Genomic DNA, 25,021 nt, shown 5'->3' with positions numbered 1-25,021 from the left:
TCGTTATTATTTTATTAATCTGCTAAACGAATATAGTACTGCTGAATAGGCGGTATTTGAAAAAAAAAAAACACGTATTGTAATTTTGCTTAGAATTCAGCCTTGTAACAATTTATGTTTTCATTTTAATAATAATGTATTTAGAATGCTTATTGCCTTCAGGCAATTTCATCATTTGTAAATTTTTACAATTTTTAGTTTCCTTTAAATCTATTTTAAAATCCAACAGTTCAACAGCAGAAAAAATAAAATTCACAAAATATGAACATTAATTTATTATACGATAGCGATAACATAAAATGCAATGAAACTTATAGTTGTCATGTACAAAGAATGAAGGTACCTATCTGGCTTTCTAGCTCTCATACATAAAACCAGAATACAACTTTCGAGAATCAAAGTAAGTAGCTAATTAAACCAATAACATTATTTTTTGCATAAAATGAACAGAAATATAGAAATAAATTATATAAACGTAAAAACAGTAAACTCTTTAATACACGACTAGTAACTCTTTAATTAAATGAAAATAATTTTAATATTTAATTATAATTTTTGATTTCGATGATATGTAACAAAACCAGGACAAAATCAAATTTTATATTTATTTAGGAGATGAGTTACACATAGACTATAATTGCAGAGAATTGACCATGGAGTGAGCTATCAATGGATGAAACAGGATCTGTTTTATTCTGAATGTATGCGATCTAAATCTCTAACCCGGGATCGTTTATATTACGTCAGGCTAGATTCAGATGATTGTTTGTACACGAGAATACCGCGGCCATACCTAGACGGACTCGAACAAGTGACTCGATAAGCTGAGACCTCTTAGCTACTAGTATCCCCCTAGGAGAGCGTATCTCTGAATGTTATTGAAGAGAAAATATGCAACATTGCAAATATCATCCTAATGTACAAGTTTTTAAATAAATGCTGGTAGTTTGGTCAAAGTGAGTTTACACAATTAGTTAATACTTACAGCTTAGTATTCGTTAATAATACCTGACATATTTCTATCATATGGTTTCTGTATACACTCTGTATATTCTCAGCTTTGGCGGGCCCCGGAAAAGATATTCAAACGGGCCCCGCCATGTCTCGCCCCCTGAGGCCCCGGCCTAAGTACGGGCCCGTGTATACACAGAACTGCAGCATTCGAACGTTTACCGTCTGAGGTTGGTGTCAAGCTAATCAATAAGCTCCCTGAAGAGATCAAACAATTGAATGACCAAAAAAAATTTAAAACTCGACTAAGACACCTTTTGGTGTCGAGGGTGTTTAACTCAGTTGACGAGTTTATGGAGAGCCGCTGGGACGAAATTCAAAACTAGCACGATCAATAATCATTTGGTTCTGGTGTGGCAGTGGCAGGATTGTCTGGTGAGAATGAAGATGAGAGTGAATAAGAGAAAATGTAACTGTGTGCGTGAGTGAATGAAGTGTAGGCCTACCTTTTTATTATTTAAATATTTTGTGACGTTTGTATGCAATTTTATTATTGTTACCGCAATAAAGTTATATTATTATTATTGTTATATTATTATTATTATTATACAGTAATATTCACTTAATTAAAGATCATTACTAAAATAAAAATATATTTATTTTTAACGACCAACCTTTTGTAACACAAATAGATGTGCTCGTTTGTAATAGTAAACTGGACAACCCTATGGCAATTTGTTACTAAATGACAATTAATGTTGTGAATACACCTCCGCCACGCTCCACGGTGCCAAGCGAGTAAATAGCTTCACTTAGCACTACAGCGCTGCGCACGTCATACCATGTCTGCTGTACATTTGTCTTTCCGTAAATATAACTTTACACACCCAAACCTTCACAAAAGATCCTCAGGTAAATTAAAGTACTTTACATGATCATGTGAGGAAACCCGGTGTTGTTTAGGAAGTATTTTCTATTATTGACAGAATTAAAAAAGGGAAACTATTTAGGAATCATTGCCGGTTTTTTCCCCCTCTTTTTTTAAGCCTCAGCTACACAGCTATGTAGGCTTCGATGTTCACTGGTTTATCTCGTGTCTATACATGATTGGTCCTCCCCGGGATTTGAACCCGTGATCTCTCAGTTAGAGAGCCGAGACTATAACCATTAGTCTACGGAGGAGGACATTGCCGGGTTCATGTGCTACCACACCACAGATGCTTTACTTTTACGATTAAATTATGTAGTACATGGCCGTTTCTGTCACATATGTATAAATAACCAACCTAACATATGATCGGAAGAACAAATACCGGTCAAAGATCTTTATACTAACATTGAATGTTTATAAACAGCAATAGCCTAATTTAATTTCAATAAAGATTGAAACACAAAAAGTATTTGCTACACCGGGACTCGAACCCGAATCTATCACTTGCCGGGTAGTATGCAGTCCTCACTACCTGTGGTGACAGAGCACTTACAAATTTTAAAATTAATTTTTTTTGTATTATTATATATATCATTCGGTAATTTTTGCGTTGTAATAAGTATAGAGTACAATTTTTAAGTTTTTCTCTTGACGTGAGGATTTCTTGGGTTAACCAGGATTTATGTGTGGGTTTGAAGTTTCATTTTCATCTTTTTAACTTCTTTTGGAATAACACGAAATGAAGAAATAGTGAGTAATAAAAATAGCCACTAAATACCTGATTAAGTCATTGATATTTTTGGAACTGTCCCAATTTTCAAGGTTTCATTTTTCAATAATTTGTTGAAATAGAAGATGTTATGAAAATTGTCTTGAAAATGTATAAGATTTTTTAATTTCCGGTTTACATCCCTGAATTACAGCCACCTGCGAAAAGTGATCGGAGACAGCCGCGTAAAAACAGAGACTGTAGAGTTCGGAATGTTTGTAATGACGTTGGCGATGGCAGTGTCGTCATATTACGTCACTTAGCCTGTGATGGGAAGTTCACGCACCAATTTAAATTGAAAGACGATAGAATATTCCTGAGACTGAAAATACTGAACAGCAGTTAATACTGTAAAACAGTTTTGAGATTGGAAAATGAATACCTAAGGAAAAGGACCGCATACCGACTATGTTTTTGTAAGCCTACAATTATCACTAATGTGTATGTGTTCTCAGTATGACGTTGCTCTGCCTCATCACTCCGCACCGTGCCATCCGCTAGGTTATTACTCTGTGTAATCATCATTCTAACAGTACACACGCAATATCGTCAACCACTCCTCATCAAATAGACAGTTACAGTAGCTCTTTAGCAACCCCTCAGTCGCTGACCAACGCTAACTTTGTTGTCATCGTTGTAATCGACAGTTGTTTTAAGATTGCATCACACTAACAATACAGGTAAAGACTGCTGTTTTATAAGTGTAGTGATGAGATTTTATGCTTTGAAAAGAAATTATCTTAATATAAATTATTCATTTTATAATATATCTTCTCAAATATAGGCTGAGTAGAGTAGTTAAAAGCGAAAATTTGAACAAATACTTAATATTTAATTATTGGATTCTTGTCTGCTTATAGTTTATGTGGGTATTTGTGTCCGCGTGGGTTTGTCCGTACAATATCTAGATAATGACTTGAAAATAGTCATTATCTATCTTCGCCAGTTTCATTTCATTCAGGTGTGCTAAATATTTTACAGGGAAAACTATCTAAACCCATTTTTAAATTGTTACTGGTACCCGGGAATTGAACCTCCCCCAGCCTTACCGATACGTTGCAGGTCACAGTGGAGAAATTTAGCAACAACGTTGGTCTAACAAAACACGCACAACCAGAAATTAAGATCGTTATTCCACCCTAGGGCCGAAAGTAGAAGTTTCGGCCCGAAGTAGACTTCACGTTCCCACGTATTTGTATATTTTCTTAATCGGAGCAACAAGTCAAACGCAACTGCGACAGCGAAAATATAATTAATTCAAACCACAAGTACTCATTACATACATACATACGGAAAACAAAACACATTCCAACATTTATTATATCTGATTTTTCTCGTAATTTGATGCCCTGGATCTATTTTGCAAATATTCGTCACGCATTATGGTACGCCTACCCAACATTCAAATTAAAAATTAAAATTTAACATACCAAGAAGAAATTTCACTAAATGAAAAAACTTTACTTTACTAAAAGATTAGACTACTTAAAAATCAAACTTCTTTAAAATGAACTTTGCTCAGAACACATTTTATATTTATAATAATATATTTCTATCAAGTTCATATGTTTTGACATCGAAAATATAATCTCTTATTCCGAATATAGAATTGGAACTGGGTTTTGTTTTTGCTACACAGTAGAATTCTTGACGTCCAAACAAAAGTTGATTGAACCTAGATCTGAAATACCCTTATCGTTAATGGTTTGGATACGATAAGTTCAAACTGCGTAAACATTGTTTAGTGTTGGTGAATAATTTTTCACTGATTGGCAAACACATACCTTAATATTACAATTGTACTATTGGATTGTGAATTACTTTTAAATTTTCACAATTGATCATTTACAAGAGAGACGATTCATTAGTAAACATTTTACTGGGTACAGGGTATTTCTGAATTCATGTAAAACTAACCTCTTTCCCGTCGTGAACATGCTTCTCTGAGTCTAAACGCGTGATAGCATAGTCATAGATATTCAATGTCCCCACGAACATCCTCGTTACCATTCTCACTTACATTTGAAGCGTGCCCAAACGTTATCGGATACAATATTACCCAAGTTTTCTATCGAAGACATTTTTATGTGGATGTTTGAATGGAGAGCTTTTTAATGTAAATATTAATATGAAATATCTTGTTATTCACCTTAATAAGGGTTTAAAGTTAGATTAGGCGCCCTCAAGGCCGCCATACTTGTGTAAATTCAGTTCGAATATCTGCTCTAGACGGGGTTGTAATTTTACTTGGTGGTTATGCCGCATCCCCCACTATCCTGAGGAGTCAGCCCGTAAGGTAAAGTTGATCGACTTGGTCGAATAGCACAGTTTATTTAATATTTCTGTGTAAAGATGTAAACGGAGGAGAATATTTTGTTAGCATCTGTAACAATAAGTAACAATATATCTGCTGATATATTGGTAAGTTTAAAGAATCTTTTCTTTTGTTTCAACTTTTATATTCCTGTATTCGAATGTTTCACAACACGGAAAGATTTCTAGGAGACCTAATGAAGACAACGAACTGATAAAGAAGCGAGGGTTGGAAGGTAAACAAACATGTTAACAAGGAGAAGTGGTGTACGTAGTTAGTTAGGGTGGTCAAGCGGGGGAAGCAGGCTTTACTACAGTACGGGCGGAGGGGTGTGGCGGGGTAAATATAGCACCAACACCAACTCCTGTTTGTGCAACACGAAGTTTGTTAGTACGCGCCGCGTTTTGGTTGTGTGCTGTCAGTTTGTTTGGTCAGTGAACTGTTTATCGCAGCCACCTGTCCTGGATACCTAGTCCTCCCAGGCGAGGAAGGTATGTTTGTGGTATACTTATGAAAAAATTTATTACACACTATACAATTCGTTTATTTTGTGTGTTTAAGAACATGTTTATTTGATAAATATTGTAATTCAAATATCAACATCATTTACCTACCAAGGACTCAAGTATTTAAATACGTTTGAATAACATGATTGATGTGTCAAATAAATGTCACATGTAAAAGAAGTTCTAAGAAAATGTAATTAAACATTGAATATATTAAGAATGTGTAAGTAAGTAGGAAATCAAATTGAACGTGATAAGTGTTCATTATTACCAGAAAATCACTCAGTAAAAAAAGGAATCTCAAAGTAACAACCTTAAATACAGCTGTTAGAAGCAAACAAGCCTGATGTAAATGAAACACTACTGGTGTTAAAATCTACATTGGAAAGTAACAACACAACAACAAACAAATGAAGTAATAATTCGAGTAAATGCGCAGGAGTTGTAGTCCTAGTTTACTAGTTCTCTCTGTACTCCGTCCATTATTTTGAAAACATTGCTAATCAGTGAATGGCATGCTTTTCATTGGAATTAAAGAACATCTCTATTTCCAAAGCGGAGTAATCGAGTAATATCAAACAATTTAAATGAAATTTCTGTCTAGGAAATATTTATAATTAACAATAACATAACAATGACGTCATAACTCTGAGAACTTATGTAAATAATTCCTATGGTGTTAATTTTTTTATATCTGTTATGTCTTACTTTTCTCTTACGAAGTAAACCTTTCCGATGTCTTGAAAAAAAAACAATAAAACATTTTTTAATGTGAATCTTGAAAACGCTTCGTTTTCAAGATACAATTTATATTTTAGTACAATAATAATAAGGATGGTTTAATCCGATGTATTGTGCATAAAAGTTTAAGAGTCGATGGCAATATCTCGTTAAAGAATTGACGGAGATGTATGGGCAACACACACAACTCTTTGGGTATTATTTTGCGATAAAACTTCATGTTTTCTGACTAGATGTGGCTATTTACGTTCCACATTAATTTGCCAAATGGTATATTTGGCCTTTCTCAAGTTTATGTGTCAAATAAATTTGGAAGTTGGCATCAAGTAAGTTTCAGTGTCATGGCTCGATGATATCTGTCTGTGAACAATAAAAAATTATCGTAGACTTACAATTGGTAGCCAGGGAGTTAAAACGTGAATAACGAGGCAAATAACAATAGCGTTATAACAAAGTAGGTTACTCAAGATGGCTTTGAAAATTATTTGAATGTAATGAAGATCTTAAGACAAATTTACTTGAATGGAGGAATGGATTAACAAACTTACTGTACGCAAAGAGTTATTGATTAATTATACTTATTTCGATTGAACTTGTCAATATGGTTTCGACATTTGAAGAGTAACGAACAATAATATCGGATTTAATATTATAACTAACAAAAATACGGTTGGTTAAATTTGATGTATAAGTATTTTTGTTAGGAAAACAATTATCTGAGTACATTACATAGTGTAATTAAAACTTCACCACAGTCGATACCTTCAGTGAAAAAGTAATATCTTTAAATCCTAGAAAAAATTGTGATTATTTTTTACGTTGTAAAGCTATTTATTTCAACGAGTCTATAAACGAGCAGTAAATTAATAATCATGAGATCAACTAAAAAGACAAAATTCTATATTTTCTTCTGTATTGCTGTGGTAGGATTCCTCGCTATGGGACCGAGCTTTCCGGTAGTAATTTGTAGTGGTTGTTACAAATTAAGTAATGTCTATAAAATATAAATATTGGCATACTAAGTCCTTAAAGTTATACGACACAAAGTTTCCTCTTTGTCCTCTGCAAAAGTGTATGAAGAAAATGAAGTCATGAAGTGAGTCTGTAACGCCTATTTATTTAATCTAACTGTGACGAATACTAATGTTTTCAGATGTGACTTGTCCTTAGTGCCTCGTTAAATTTATTCTTACCAGAGTTGGCAAAGTCGAATGTAGTAATTAATCGAGTCCACTATTTAACCTCCCAACACACAAAACACTCCATGGCACGCCACCAAACGATTCTGGAATAATTAATAATTACATTCACCTTTACATTATTAATATTAAATATAAAATCATAAATTTTATTGCCAGCGTATTCGTAGAAGTAAAAATATATATATTACGTCATATAGGAAAATCATTAAATTACGAAATCAATTCGCTTAAAAACTCAATAGGAATTGTCCTTAAAAATTAGAATGTGTGTGTGTAGGTTAAAAATAATTAGAATATACATAATATCAATAATATACATTTAAGCGCACTCATTTACGCTAACACTAGAGTAGATGAGTGTCATTTGGTCTTTAATATAATAAATACAACAATCGTAAACCCTGTAAATGCAACATTTCAATCATCAGATTGATATACGAGTAAACGGATGAAAGTGTCTTATAGCTGTATCGATACCTGTTGTATTTCTTTTTGAGACAAAAAACTACGGGGTCAGATAGGGTTGTCTAACTGTCCCAGTACTTGGGACAGAACAAGTAATCTCATAGGTAAGCATGTCTTGACTCTGTGTGACACAACAAACCTAGATGTAGGATTCTTTTCTGTAAGACCCCTCTCAATAAAGTCCCTTTGCTGTTATAGACAAGTTATGTTAGACAACATATTATACATTTGTTAATTTCCCCGTCTGCAAAATGAATTGTGGGGAGCGGTTATAACGAGCGCGGTTAGCGTTAATACAGTTCAATATTAGATGATTTGAGAATATTAGATGAGTTTTACTACACAGCTGTGAAGAACCCTGTGGTTATGTGCTTTGTGTTGAGACCTTGAGGTGGTTTGCTGTGATTTTTCTTCGTTGTGGGGTGACCGAGCCTTCAAGTACAGTTGCTTTTGGTAAATTCTAATGGTACACATTATGTAAGGATTATAAACCATAATAATGAAGAAAGACGTTAAGAACCATAATATACTTTTATGAAACATTCTATGCCTCAGGGCATAGAAAGAAACCAGACTATTGACCATTATGGTGTTTTTCTTAGAGTAGATTTAAGGTTCAAACTAAAATAAGAAACTAGGCTCTCTTAAAACTAGATTGACTAGACTACTAAAACAAAATTTTGATTTACTAGAAAAAAAAATAGACACCAGATAATTTTGTTCAAAAAAGAGGATCATACTGGTTAATATTTTACATTAGAGCTAGATCCAGACCTTCTAACTGTTGTATCGTTTTTTGACATAGATTTGTGCAGACCTGTGTACTCCGCTTACCAGGCAGACAGTCGTTCGTCTTTTTTTGTTTTTAAGGAGTTTTTTTTTAAACCAATGGTATTGTAATCGGAAATACTATGAGTAAATGTTTGTAAGAGTAAAAGGTTCTCGGGAATCGGACCTGTGACCGTCGGTTAGAGGAACAGAATTCACCTGTACAACTGAGGTAAAGTGATATTCGGATTCCTCCCGCGTTAAAAATCGCGAATCGATCTATGACGTGCACTATCCTACCAAGTAGGTACTTTGTAAATAACAGTTCTCCACACCGATCATTTGAGTGCCACATAAACGAACTTAATGTAACAAGACCATAGATCCAATATACATCGTATTTTTGTCATAGCACGGAAATTAATGAAAGAATAACGTGATTTCACTATGAGCTTATTATGTATTGCAGAGTTGCGCTTCCCCATTATGATGGTTCGACTCCTTTGAGCGCATCTTACAGCGAAATAACCAAGTGTATTTATTTCCTGTGCTAATATTCGGTTCTCAAGCTTCCTTTTGGTAAACGATTGTTCAGTATAATTACCGATATCGTAATTCTTCATTGATTTCAAGCGAATTTGGTATGGTCGAACTTATGTATGGAACTCAAATGCGGGTATCTTAGACAAATTTGTTATTCAGCGCGATTTTACAAGAAAATATCAAGATAATCAGCTCTAATTATTAAAAAAAAACTACCATACCACAAATTCCAACAAAATACTTACCTTAATTGCATTTGACAAATTATTACATCACAATAAAATTCTTTGTAATCATGAACGATTACCTGGTTAGTGCTTCTCGTTTTAAAATCAAGTGTTCAAAGCGACATCCGTCATTGTAGATTACTCGCGGTGGTCTACGCTCTTATACGTAAGCCTGTATTTGGAAAGGAATAAAATGATAAAATCCTAAAACAGCCATGCTCGAGTATCAGCTCGTGTTAAAATCATGACTATGTTAGTTCCGTAAAGTCACTTTTAAACCACCTCAATGTTGAAAAGTATCCATTGTTCCGTCACATCGGAGAACAACAAGACACGGAACGTGTGATGACAGATGTGAGTAGGAGGTCTCACCCTGTTCACTAATACACAACTCCACACGATACTTGTTAAACAGGTCACCTACACAGAGACTTTATAACGCCTTGTTTGTTACATGCGCTTTAACTTGATTGAGTGTGTGTTGTTCCACACCTTACTCGAATACTTAAAATATTTATTTTGCACATTAACAGTTAAGTTTGGTCATATTCATTCTATTCAAACTGTATAAGGATATATTTTTCTTTGTACAAAAACATATAAGTAAATTTATACCCCATTCAACCAAGTGTAGAAGGCCCCGACAAAACGTAACGAAAGAGTTGTTTAATGATGGAGATAGATGGCTATTTTTACCCTAAAATCAATACATTTCTTCCTTGTACCGACAGAAATGTATGTACTAAGTTTCAAGACTCTATGACCTTTATGAGCTATCGTAAAGACGGATAGACAGACGGATAGACTTTTTTGTACGTAATTAAAATAAAAGTTCTATTTTACGCAGAATATTCAGTTAGACCTTTAAGAAAAGGAATTATTATGAATTACATTAATTTTACTCTTATCGTATACGATTGAGACAGCTCAACCTCAACGGCAGAACTATCTCAAAATATTCTTTTCTATCCAGCGGTTTTATGAAGTGTAACATGAGATATATAAGCATAACATCACCTGTACAATGGCTTTATTTCACTCAACTCATAAAAATAATACTACTTTAACGGGATATGAAAACACGCTCAACAATATGTTTCAAGTGTAGCACTTAGTAACCTTTAGTTGCGTTTGGTTATTATCAAGCTAAGCACATCTCATTCACTGCATTTCATTTCAGTTTATACTTCTAGTTCATAGATAACCGTAGTCTAACCGTCTGAAGTTGATTATTGTATTAATAAACGGGTGATATCACTTTATAGAAAGTAAGATAATTGTGTCTCTTTTAGTTATAGTTTATCTTCTTTGCAGAAAGCGATTTCACGATATCTGAATTTCTAAATGGTATATATTGTTATCAAGATGCCCATGACAAGTGGTTAGGTACTCGAAGGTGTCACACGCTCAGATTGCCGTAGATTGGGCCAAGCCAGTACTGCCTGCCGCGCGTCGAGGTACGGACCGATAAGATAGTCGAACGTGTACATGTGAAGCGACTAGTGATTGGCTCATTATTATTTTGTTACCCGTGTCAGATACGTAGTGACTCCTCGTGTCTCTCCTTTACTTTCGAGTAAGTACAGTAATATTAGTCAAATATTTTGTTTCAATATTGCATGAAAGATTAGTTTGATCTAGGATTGTTGTATTTTGCTTGCAACATACTTAAATGTGATATAACATTTGGTTGCAACATTGAATCGTAATAAATAGTCGGATGATTCATACATTGAATTTAAATATCGTTAAGAACGTACTCAGATTGTCGTTGTTTTATATAAAATTAGCAATTACCCGTGGCTTTACACGTGATTTCCTAATAAAATAACAAGTACTTCGTACGCATATCCTTTTTGAATGGGATAATAAACACTCCTGAATCTAAGGGGTGATCACTGGAAAACATTTAATAGCTGGACTTTCAGTTTGAAGAGGTTTGAAGAATATAGTGGAGCCCTGTAGTCCGTAATAATCTTCGCAACCTCCTTATGATGTAATATCAGGGAGTCCTAGGATATTTTTAATCGGAAGTAGACATGTCTTAAGGAATGTATTATATCAGTGTTCGTTATTAAGAGGTTCAAAAGTTGTTCAAAATTGCCACTGACTCAGGTTTAGTGCGTGAAGAAGTATTTATGATTAGAATAAATTATATTTCACACAATATAGTTATTTGCTTTGTTGCCACGATTAAAGATATACGAGTGAGCATACTACACACGTCTGAGTAAGAAGCCTTTAGTAAAAAGATATGTCTACATTTGGCCCTTGCAATCTTATTCTAGGTTATTTCCAGTGTCCTAGCAGAGTCTACGTTATTTCTCCGATAAAGAAAAGTTTACTTTGATTAAAACATATCTACCTCCGGTCTAGTTATTTCCGGCACCCTAGAAGCGTTTGCCTTGTTATCGCGATCAAAATATTATATACATACGTTGGTCTGATAAGTCTAGTTCGATGGAAAGCGACTACTTCCGGCCTATTTATAGTCTACTGTATTTCCAATATCTATAGTCTGTTAAGTGTATACATAGCAAGCGTGTATGTCAAATTCCAACCCTTTTAAGTTAGCGGGAAGTTAAAAAATAAAACAAAATTCTTCTAGGGGTTACAACCCTATGCGTGGTTGATGTCCATAAAAAATCTTATTTGTTTGTTTAAAGCATAAGATACGTGTGTGCTATTTAATTTTTTTAAGAAGCTGAAAAACAAAACATAGTTCTTCTAGGGGTATTAAGTATTGCTATCCAAGATATTCCTAGCTAATTTCATAATACACACATTGTTATGGTCTTTCATGCACAATACTCGTAGCAGATTAGAAATATAATATATACATTGCCATCTTGATATCAATAATTAGTATGACAGTATCAGGTTATAATGTTGTGCCAAATTTATATTAGTAAATTTTATGACAGTATTAAGTTGTAATGCTATAACTTGGAACTTTGACAGGGCCATAAGTAATGAAGAACTTTTCCAGGGTTGACCATTTAAAATTTTGCCATCCTGGTTTTAATATTTTATAAATGAAAACTATAGTTACAACCAAAGGACAACCCAACACGTTTTCTTGTTGCCAAAGGTTAATGTAAAAAGATTCAAAGTCAACCTTTAGAATTAGCTCATGTAAAACCTGTAATACAGCTCCTGCCAAATCTTTACAAATGTGTTCGTGTTTATTTTATTTCTTTAATTCTGTGTGTCCCTACAGGTTCACGTATCAAGTGGGTAATATTCTGTTAAGTAACACATATTCACAATTGGATAAGGATAAATCAAGAAACCCATTTTCTTAGAAACATTTCTCCTTCGATTTTGAGAAAAATCAAGTTACGTGCTTTACATAACAAATTGGATCTCAGCTCCTGAGATATAATGTTAGTGAATAAAGATTAATTCACATGAGAATCATCCAAAGGGTAATTTACTAATGAATTTATTTACATCATACATATGCAAGAAATAGTGGATTATTCTAATATGGAAAACCGCCATCTAATTTATCCATAGATTTTGTACTATCTTGTTCTTATCGTGTGAATATGCCGATTGTTAAAAAATATAGTAAAAACAAATCCGAATTGTAATATGGAGTATGAAAGAACTTCAACCTATTGTTAAAATAACCAAGGAATTATCGAAATGGTTACGTGGATGATCGTACATATGGCAATAAAATTGGTACTATTTTGTTCTAACTGTGGAAAAATACATACTGTTAACATACATATCCCTGCTCAATGTTTTGCGACCGATGGCGCTATACACGTTATGCTTCGGAGAATTGCGCGCGTAATCGATACACACGTATGGGAATGACATTCATAGATATCATTTTGACTTGTCTATTACCATACAACACAAACATTACTTTACCATACAAGTAACTTCATCACTGGAAAAATTACAAGTTTTTATCATAAATTTGAGCCTGCATAAACTAAATTAAAGGACATTTTAGAAATTTTATTTTTGTATTACAAGCAATTTCTGTTATATCTGACTAGCTTATCTAAAACAACTTTCACTCATTTAGTTTTAGCGCTTAACGATTTACCAATGGATTACTTATAATCAATAATTTAAAACAAGAATTTATCTGGTTATTCTAGCTGTTAAGATACCATTTAAATATAGTATTTTAATGGACCTCTATTTTACATTTGGAGGTTCATGAAGAAATAGACTAGTTGTAAGTCAATCGGATCGTCTTGGCCATGAAAGTTTCAGTAGCAGAGTTCAGTCTCCTACATTGGCTGGGATGGTACTCGAAGAAAGTGCGAAGTGCACAATCTTCAACTGAGTACGCTGTATCACAGTGACAGATGAAATCTGCTGCCCATCTGTGTCTGAAGAGACGAAACAACGCCGGAACAGCTTCACTAGGCGGAGTATCTACTCTACTCCCTACGCTCGAACTTGGTTTGTCAAGCAAGCCAGGTGCTAGAGGTGGTGTCTGCCCTCTACGCTGTAGCAGCCATAATATGTGGCGGGCGGCGTAGATTTTTAAGAGATCAATCCATTTTAACTCTGAGGAGTATATCTCGACTCAGATTACGGAGCAACCCCTCTCTAGTGAGAAATAGGACTACTCGAGCACGGTCAGGCAATGAATATTTCCTTCCTTTGGTAGCGTGGGAAAGAATCTGCATGGGGAATTTCTCTACAGACCGAGCAATATGACAATTTAGGATTAAACAAGTACATCGGTGTGGTTCCCGAGGTCAGCTCGTGCCGACGCAGCTATAGCACCATGCTACCATGAAGTAACTAATAAACGGGAAGATCAAATAAACAATAATACTAATTGTGTGTGACAAATTTTCTAAACTTGGCAGTCTACATGAACATAGAAGACAAATACTAACACCAATAAATACAAGTACTACGGTATTCTATTGACAACCAGAACTCTCATAATAATTATATCTACAGGTGAGAAAAGACCTATAGGCATTTAGTAAAGTATATTTTTCATACAAAGTTTTAATCAAATATACCTCACAACATAATAATTAAGCCATTAAGATTGACCAACAGGCCAGTGGGCCATGAAGACGGACAGAATAAGGCTTAAAAGGGAATCTCTTCTTACCAATAATTATCATATCTAAAACCTGTAAAGAAGTAGATTTTGATAACAGTGACATTGTTAGGTTACAAATTATTTTTAAATAATTTGGCATTGAAGACTTTATTTTACCTTATCTGTAATGAATATTTTGATGAGTTGATAATATCCATAAATTGTATCAAAAATGATACGAATCAGATAATTACGAATCATATGCAGGAGACAACCAATAATAATAAGTAGGTTGTCAGTAGAATATTATTAAAATATCTGACGCATAATTCTAGGAGCCTACTGCAGATTTGAAATTTAGAAAAATATAACTGCAATCAAAGCCTACAGATTGTACATGATAATATTTAAAGTAGAGCTTTAACAAATTAACAAGCATCTGGATGTCATGATGTTTCATAATACTCTACAAAAACTTATTAACAGAAAATATATTAATGGTTCTGAACTGTAATCATTATAAGTAAATAATTTTTTAAACATCCTTTTACAAACAAGGAAAATTTTGTGACCAAACCGTTTCTTCAATCCCTTATTCATGTAAATACGATTAAAATAAAGTGAATCTGGAAAACTTTATCGTCGACTCTAATATTACAGAAAAAAACTATTTGTTCATAAAGTATTTTTTGTTGCAACTCATTCATTTAATCCGTAATCAATTGACCAAATTAAAGTAACAACATTGTTTAGTTTTTATGCCATGCAATGTATGTCTCTAATTTAGTAGTAAATAATTAGCAGTATTGCCTTCCTTGTCACTAGTAAGGTTTTAATTTACAAAAACTACGAATACATGGTTTATTGCCTTGATTGCAGTGTATTAAACAATGTGTGATAATACTGTATCTACGTGTTTTACACGACGATGTGACAGAAGGCAAGTGTCAACTCTAAACAAAAGGTAATCAATTTGCAACGGTGGCACCACGTTCCCATATCTACAAGCTTTTGATCGTAACGAACCAATAGAAGAGCGTCTGCACGGATATAATGCAGTATATTTTTCTGTTGTTTTCTTGTTTGTTGTTTTTATTCTTACATATAATATAGTTTACAAGTTTTGTAAATCCTTTTTAGTAAAAATAAATCGTATTTTGTTAAGTAAGTAGAAATCAATTCCAATCTTTGGTACTAATGGCCTTTTTATAGCTTTTATATTGTAACAGAACAAATCTTAATTTTTCACCTATAATACACAATTAGACTTATTGTAATAGATGTTAATTACACATTTTACATATTAAAATTATACTAAAGAATCCAATGACGTGTCCCAGAGTTCCCATTTGACAGGTGAAACCATTTTGGTTTGATAGATCTTTTGGGTCTTTTACTATGGGTTGTTATATTGCAGTTACGCGTTCTTTGATATATGAAACGTTGTCTTCGCCTGCATTATTGACGACAATACTATTTATTGAACTATTGACTCCACTTGTTAATGTATTAAGAAATAGTGAAGATATAATATTTCGAATCGATGCGTTACGTATACTTGTATTATCCAATTAATTGTAAACCTTAAAATTTACATCGAATTTTGAAGAGCCCAATACTCTAATTCTAACATAAAATTCCCTCATATTACAAAAAAGGCTAGTTGGTTTATAATGATGATAAAAATGGTTTTTATTCTCCTTTAAGCTTTAGGTTTAAACTATGTTTGCTTTGAAGTGCAGTGTTATTTGCTGTTTTTTTTTAATACGTATTTTGTACCTTCCAAGGAACTAAATTAGTTACTTTTGATCAAGTACCACAGAGGAAATCTATGCTATAAAATAAGTTTTTGATTATACTTCACCAAAATCATACACATTACACATAGTTTACAGCCAGTTTTTGTCAAAACTTTTGTAATAAGAGTGTGTAGAATTCGTAAATTTGATTTGCGTGATCAATCATTAAGACATTCCACAAAATTTGTTTAGCAATTCAATGGAATTTGGTAATTTTCTACGAGCAGTAAACAAATGATATTGGTAATCATAACTGTAAGCCGTATTTCAGCCATTTACCATCTTACGAGGTTGTTTTGAGAAATAAAAATTGGTCCAATAAAAGGATTGAAAATGTTAGTTTAAGATTTTGCGGAGTAAGATCAAATACATAGATTGGCGTTGTTACGAGATAGATAACTGTCGACTACCTAGAAAAAGACCAGGTCATAGAGTAAATCTACGTATATGAGGATTTTGGCCCACGCCACAGACATTAAAAGATTTGCACCATTTGTCCCAAAAGTTGATTGGGACAAATTAGTATGACATAAAAGTTTGTTTATTAGTTTGACATAAAAACAAAAGAGTCTACAAAACAAATGTTTTGTAGAATCATCTACCCAATTAAGTAGATGAATTTCTCAAAATGTATTTTTTATTCATATGCAGTAGTTTTTTTACCAACTCCTAAAATTTTGTCGATTCATTGCATAGGAAAGTGAAATTAGCTTTACCTATGAGTCGGCAACGATCTGTGATAAGAGAGCTATCAGGGATGTTATTTAAAAGCGTGGTCATGTTTAGTTATCAGCCACCTGCTGGTGTGCTGGCTTCCAAATCGAGCAAGTGAGCTCACCCTTGGATGCAACACCAAGTGTAAGGTCACCTCGGCCGTTTATAATGTGGTCCGGGCCAATTTTGGCAGCGGTCCGAATGGCATTAAGCATTAGGTGTAGGCTATAGCGTTATTGGAGGAATATTAACTAGACTTCGTATGTTCTAACGCAAGTGTTGGGGGAAATACATAAGTTGCGTTAAACCACTATTTGCCAATCACTATCGAAATATTGAAATGAGGCGATCAAACAGGTCCACATTTCTTCAGCTTTAGGCGATATGATGTCTTAGCAATCCGGTTGTTACATATCGAGGAGGGGCCATTCAGCATTAATAAGAATGATTAATCCAAATGTGTTTGGTACTATTGAATTCCCCCAAAAAACTTAGTACATGCAGGAATTATATTATTTGCTGACATAAAAACCAAAGTCAAAAAGCGTTGTTCACACTCAATCAAAGTTGAAACGATTACTTGACTTGTGAGGCTAATGTTATTATACACATCACACATATGTTTACACATCAAACACAAAATAATGTAATTTTAACATCAAAACAACGATCTGGAATTTAATCATTTAAACATAAGTAAATATCCTTTAAGTATTCCCTTATATGATTTCGACTAACCTTATTTTAAAGGAATATTGGAATATACTAAATTATCATTTTAAAGGCTGTGATATTATTTCAAGTCAAATTGTACAATGCCAATTATTATAAGAGATTAAGAATTTGTGATCATAAAACTTAGTTTAGGGCGAATCACCACAGTGATAAGAATATAATAGAGCCTTTATAACTAGAAAACATTAACTATCTTTTCCTATGCTAGGAACAAATGAACATTATGAAAACGTGTAGCCCAGCCTCTTTTATCCGCAGTTTTATATTGTCCCTTCTATTGTACTTGCTTAAACCCGTTATCGTGATTGCCTTCTCCCAAACTCATACACAGAATGCCCCATCGTTATAGGGACCAATTTAAAAAATCTGTAATCGAACAGTTTATTATAATCTATTCCATTACAATTGCATGCTGAATGATAGAACTGCCTATTTTTTTCTACAGCAGTTCAATTCACATGATCAGCAGATTTACCTTCGAAACGTTCAACTGAACACCAACATTCTATGGTTGATTATGAAATACAATGTGATGTGGATACCACATTTTGTACACTGTAAAAGCGTTACAATTGCATATTTATGAACAAATTGTATACTCTTGTGAAACGAAAACATCCATATGGTCAGCTTCTTCACTTAATAAATAAAAATAATACATCCAACAATAAGCATTGTTGGACAGAACCTATATCACGAATAATTTTCATTGTATTACATTGTTTAAAGGTTACAACAATTTCGTCTAATTGTTAACTAGACCAAATCTCTTTTAATTTATTGTGTAAAAGTAAAATCTTAACTTTCCGCAAAATTCGGTATGAAAAGCTGAAAACTGGCATCAGATGGCTACACTGTATTGGTGGAAATATCGATTTATAATTAACAGAGGATTTCTCAAGTAATTTAGTAGCAAACATTGAGAGGATTTGTCAAATAGATTCATAGTTTATGGACGGTTACGCTACTGTATGGTAATAATTAATATAACACTGTGTTAGGAAAACCGTAAATAAGTATTTTCTTATTCTTATCCGAAAATTTTAATAAGTACAATTTTTAAGATTACTGCAATTTTGCCAAGGATATTTTATTAAAAGTATCAATGTTTTTTTGACATTAAGGTGTTTTTTAGTTTTGAAAAAACAATGCTATAAGCTTACGTTAGACCTGTTCATAAAACGTCATGAATAAGTCTCCCTGAAAAACAAAAATGCTGCAAATAAGTTACGTCAGTCCTCCTTTGGGAGAAATATACGATATACTAAATTTAACATACCAGCTCTCACGAATTTCAGGTTATTGTGATATGACAAGATTTTCATGGCTACTTGCCATAGTGACGGGGTTTTCCTAATGCTCAGTTATAAATCATTGTCTCGATATTAGTTAGTAATCTTGAGCAATATCTTGACTCGGATAAGATTGATTGCACAAGATGGTGAAGGGAAAGGTTACGACATAGGAAGGGTATGCAGTGTAATAGAAGTATGATGGACCCGCCCCTTGACCAAACACTGACCTATTACCTTGATGCGTATATTTGCATGCATATCGTTACAAAACTTTGGAAATTGAAAGTCCTGAGAGATTGATTCCAATATACTTGGCACCATTCATATTTAACACACACACACACACACACACACACATCACACACACACACACACACACACACACACACACACACACACACACACACACACACACACACACACACACACACACACACACACACACACACACACACACACACACACACACACACACACACACACACACACACACACACACACACACACACACACACACACACACATCATTAACATTTCCTTATAGTAGGCGTATTAGGTGTGTGTATAAAAAATATTTAAATAACAATAAACTCTATATTAAAACGATATGTAGATACGGTACAATTTTAAATTTCAACATAGTCCCCATTTATATATGACCATTTAAGGTTGATTTAATACATTGTCTATTAAAAACATCCTTAGTACGACATTTCCGAAATGGTTTTATGTAGATTTTCGCCAATTATGGTTCGCCATTCCGTGACCGTCACTGTTATCAACATTTTATGATAACAGGCACACAGCATATATACTGCTCTCCCAACTGCGCCATAATACGTAAATACGTTTCTCTGAGATTGGTAAATTTATAACTAGCATACAAACGTAAAACAATTAGGAACTCTAATAACACTAACTCTAACTCTCTAATATCGTCTTATTTCATTGTTTCAGACTAGGGATTATATTAATTTTTATGTGGTACCCAATCAGTATCGGATGTGCATATGAGAAACAAAACTCGATGATGTCCTGACATAAAATTGCATTTTGTATATGGTGCATTTCTTTGTGATTTCATTTGCAAGTCATTGGCCCAACTGTGCTCATTTGTTTCCTCACATATTTTTAAGGAGAGGCCGACCTCCTTTTAAGCCTTATTCTGCCTGTTGTCCTCATGGGTCACTGACCTGTGCAAGGATGATTTTATCAAACATTCGATATAGTACAAGGTCGACGTACTGATAACAGTACAAAGGTCACAGACAGGATTTGAACCCACGCTATCTCTAACTCAGATTCAACTTCCGGCGTCTTCGACCGTTCGGACATCGGCACTCGCAGACCGAATGGTTCGTTGAGCCATACTGGTTTTTACGCAGTCCCAGAATGTAAAGGGTAATGTCGAAACTAATTCAGAGTATCCAACATAAACTAAATGGCTTGAATTCCTCACTGTTTGATATCTACAGTAAACGTCAGATAATAATTGATCAACAATAGTAAAAATAATAAAAACCTATTAGATGACTTAATTCCAACGTTGTTTATCTACAAAATATATTGTACGAATTCGATACGCAGTATAAGATCTTGTTCATGCAATATCGTTTGTCAGATACGTCGTTTAACCAAAACTGATGTCTCGCGCGTGAGGTAAAAGAGAAACAAAATACACCCTTGTTCTCCTTCTTTTGTAAATCTGAAACATTGGTATAATCTGCCTTTCGTGAAAACTTTACACTAGGAATTTATGTAAAATTCAAGTCGTATGTGAAACTGCTTAAAAAATAATCTATATGTTCTTTTAAGAAAACTCATTTCTATTTAGTCCTCACATTAACTACAACAATAATTTACAATGATTAGAAAATTGCATTAACCTGTTAAAACTGACTTCTATTTTTATTTATCAAAGACATACTTTTGTTAATTTTTACTTCAAATTCAAAGTTTTGTTTGATATTATCAATTTTAACGATTTATAAGAGGGTCCAAACGTCTCGTTTCTTATTGAGATGTATGTCACACAAAATGACACCATACCTGTATTGTCATATCTTCTGAACGGAAGCGTGCCACTTTGTAGTACGATTATATAGTCCGGATGGAATACACACATCGTAAAAATACATCTAGGCATATACTTTTAACTGCTGCTACAGTGTAATCCAATACCTTGACGGCCTAATTGTTTTATTCACCAGTTAGTTACCAGTCAAGTTTTAGCGAAACTTGGGGACATTTTAAAATTCAATCCGCCAAAATAAAAAGTATTCCTTTACCTAGCGTATTGTATAAACCATTCGTTCATCAACTTGGTTGTTTGTCAGACATAAATTATTATGAGATTTCATATTATTTTGAATAAAAGTACTGTTTTCTGCTCCATGACCTTTTGTAATGTTATCGGTAATCGATGTCGTCGGTAACGTCCAATCCCAAGAAATCAAAATGGAATACATTTATAAAATACTCACATCCTTAAATACCGGTATACCACATATACATTTTTCTTTTGCAATAAATATAGCATTTTAGTCACTTACAAGATTTTGAACATTCATTTTTGTAATAATTATTACTTGGATATGCCTGAAGGAAAGCAACTAGAATTTACTCAAATATTTGACTTATAACACAAAATGTCCCACAATTACAAATTTCTTATTCAATATTGGTTCGTAGGCACTGTTGACGGGGTAACTGTTGATTAATAATCACACGGTTATTAAAAATAATAAAACATTAGTCTGTATCATATTCCTAGTAGTATTTAACCGTTAATCTAAGTTTTATGGCCTATATTATAGATGGGAAATGGGAAATTTTACATTTATGATAAATATTCCTGATTTTGAATCTTATAGTTTAGGACACCAGATTGACTGACTTTGGACATAACATTTTTCTTTATATATTTCCCATTATTTACGGTTAAGGAATTACGCCAATTGAATTTCAAAAATTAGTTCCATTTAGCAGAAAAAATTTATTTTTAGATATATTTTCTACTCGTGGCCTTCCAAAAACTCCTGCCTCACAAATTCAAAATATTGTACTGTATACGTCCGTAGCAGTTTATGAATTTTTAGGATACTACGTTACTCGTATTACAGCATTTACTTCACAGTTATGCACACCTGAAGGCAGATTGTGGAAATAAACATCACATGTACCAACTTGTACACCATACGTCTCATGCTTTACAAATTATTTCTCTACATATAACAACTGTAAAGGCTATTTTTATTTGTGAAAGACCTTTCTTGATATTTAAAAAAATATTTATATTAGTAGATATACTTATTATTTCTTTCTTTGAAATGCTATTTGTGAATAAGTTTAAAATTGTTATTGTCCTTAAGCCTGCTCCTTTCTTTTTGTATCTTATCCGTTTCTAACGTTTTAGTACTCTTTCAATTTCATTTACTCATCATCTAATTGCTTTAGTTATAGGTATGGTATATATTGTATAAATATATTTTTGGAATCCTTTTATTCCGGTGTCTAATGAAACCCCAAAATATATAGTATTTGTGACAAAGACTACATGAAATCTCAACACTAGTATATTTTAATAATCCATTTTTACTAGACGCAGTATCCTAAATTTTTGTATTAATAAAACGTAAATACAGAGTCCAGTTAGAAATAAATAAAAAAAAAAAAAAAAAAAATACTAAAGAAATATCTTTGACCGAGAAATATTACATTATAAAATGGTCATACGTATGTTCTAAATTCAGAAAGATGACGTAAGTTCAATTACAATAAATTCTCTCACTCTTGTTCAGACGCACACAAGCACCGCTCTCCATCAGGCTGGAGTGAAGTTAATAGCAATTGTATCTATTCTCGGAATTTAAAGGGGCTAGATTATAACCGAAGCAAAGGTAAACGAAATTATTTAGTTTGATAACTTAGATCAGTTACCAATTTCTTAAGAGAAATATAAAAAAGACACACCTTACTTTAATTAATATGGATACCTTTGCATTCTTCATAATATAGGGAGATATTTCTTATATTTTCTTTCAGTACTCATCTGGTTGGGTAGGTTATGTAATCTAGTTTATAAAGAACTTGTCAAGACGTTCATGAAATCGTGTTTTGTCTGTCCGTCCGCCTGTGCTATAACTCTAAATAGCAAGGTCCTAGAAACTTAAAACTTGGTACAATTGGTTCTTTTTGGTGGATTTTAAGAAAAAAAGGTATGAGGGCAAACGGGTTTCCGTTCGTCTGTGCGCGACCTACGTGTGTTCTGTAGGGTCCCTCATTACTCCTTTACATGGGCTTATTTGGAATAATCTCATTTCATAATAACATGGCTTTCAAATACCTAATAATTATCATATATGTAACTATATGAAAACTGTCATTTATCTATAGTATAAATGTAAACAAAAAAGTTTATGATACATAACATGAAAAATGTGCAGTAACCTATTATGCATAGTTAAAAAAATCAACTATAGAAATATTAATATTGTTATTAAGATTCAAAAAAGTATGGAATCAAAATACCATCGTTAGTAGGTTTCACAATCATTTTAATAAAAAATTAAAATAACCCTTTTTTGAAATAATACAAGCTGAATGCTTAATTCTAGATTTTACTCTAGATACTTCCTTCAACGCCCATGATAGTCAATCAGTTCTTTTGTTATATTTAACAAAATACCATCGTTAGTAGGTTCCACAATCATTTTAATAAAAAATTAAAATAACCCTTTTTTGAAATAATACAAGCTGAATGCTTAATTCTAGATTTTACTCTAGATACTTCCTTCAACGCCCATGATAGTCAATCAGTTCTTTTGTTATATTTAACAAAATACCATCGTTAGTAGGTTCCACAATCATTTTAATAAAAAATTAAAATAACCCTTTTTTGAAATAATACAAGCTGAATGCTTAATTCTAGATTTTACTCTAGATACTTCCTTCAACGCCCATGATAGTCAATCAGTTCTTTTGTTATATTTAACAAAATACCATCGTTAGTAGGTTCCACAATCATTTTAATAAAAAATTAAAATAACCCTTTTTTGAAATAATACAAGCTGAATGCTTAATTATAGATTTGACTCTAGATACTTCCTTCAACGCCCATGATAGTCAATCAGTTCTTTTGTTATATTTAACAAAATACTTTTGTTTTTTGTTGTTTCTTACTGTTTATATATATATATATATATATATATATATATATATATATATATATAAACAATAATATATTATATTATATTGCTTATATACTGATATATGGCAGCTTTGAACAGTTAAACTGCTGAAATACGAACATGAATGAGCCTTATCTTCAAAAACGATGGGAGATCGTTTATTAGTTGTGTTGTTATAAACCAGGTATTATACATTATATGAAAGCAATAACTTAACATACTGCCTTTCGAACTCATGTGTTCGTTTCACCTTTTTAAAAAATAAAAAGTATCACACACACATGTGTATTATCACGTTAATATTATTTATCGCGTATTCTTTAGCACATTATAGAAATATATGAAATATATGTGAACTAGTGTGAATAGTGGTGAATACTGTTGACAGGTAAAAGTGATATCGAAACTAATACGTGTACCTATTTTAAGTACTTTCTGATATATTATATCACACTATCGTAATTACAAGATATACAGAAATACGCTCCACTTGTTTTACGCGCGGATGCTCCGTCTAGCACGTTTGATTCAGTTGGGAAATATCACCATTTTAATGTGAATGTTGACTTCAACTCCAGACTACCTTCCGCTTAGTGCAGCGTCTGGAATCTGACGCTGTCACAGACTTTGCTCCTGGAATCTGGATCCATGTTCGTCTTGGTGAGATGCAAAAGTCGGCGACGAAGAAGATCAAAATGAACTCTTTATATAGTTTCTACATCACAGATACCCAGACTATAAAATGTAGTGTGATCTAGGTGAAGAGGTGTAATCTCATTGTCTCATCAGGTGCACAGTCAGATTCCAGACCCTGCACTAAGAGGAAGGTGAGTTCAA

General features: G+C 33.1%; 1 protein-coding gene across 1 annotated transcript in view; it reads left to right on the top strand.

Annotated features, from left to right (window-relative positions):
• The first annotated feature begins 5,340 nt into the window (after positions 1-5,340).
• LOC124364461 (transient receptor potential cation channel subfamily A member 1-like) overlaps positions 5,341-25,021 on the top strand; it is a 147,608-nt gene continuing 127,927 nt past the window's right edge. The window contains 1 exon segment of the mRNA XM_046819971.1: positions 5,341-5,456. The gene's annotated coding sequence lies outside the window, so the exon portion shown is untranslated.

Source organism: Homalodisca vitripennis, chromosome 1, assembly GCF_021130785.1.
Source record: "Homalodisca vitripennis isolate AUS2020 chromosome 1, UT_GWSS_2.1, whole genome shotgun sequence".
Classification (NCBI taxonomy): Eukaryota; Metazoa; Arthropoda; class Insecta; order Hemiptera; family Cicadellidae; genus Homalodisca; species Homalodisca vitripennis.
The sequence above is the reverse complement of the archived record's forward strand: the minus strand, read 5'-3'. Positions and strand labels throughout refer to the sequence as shown.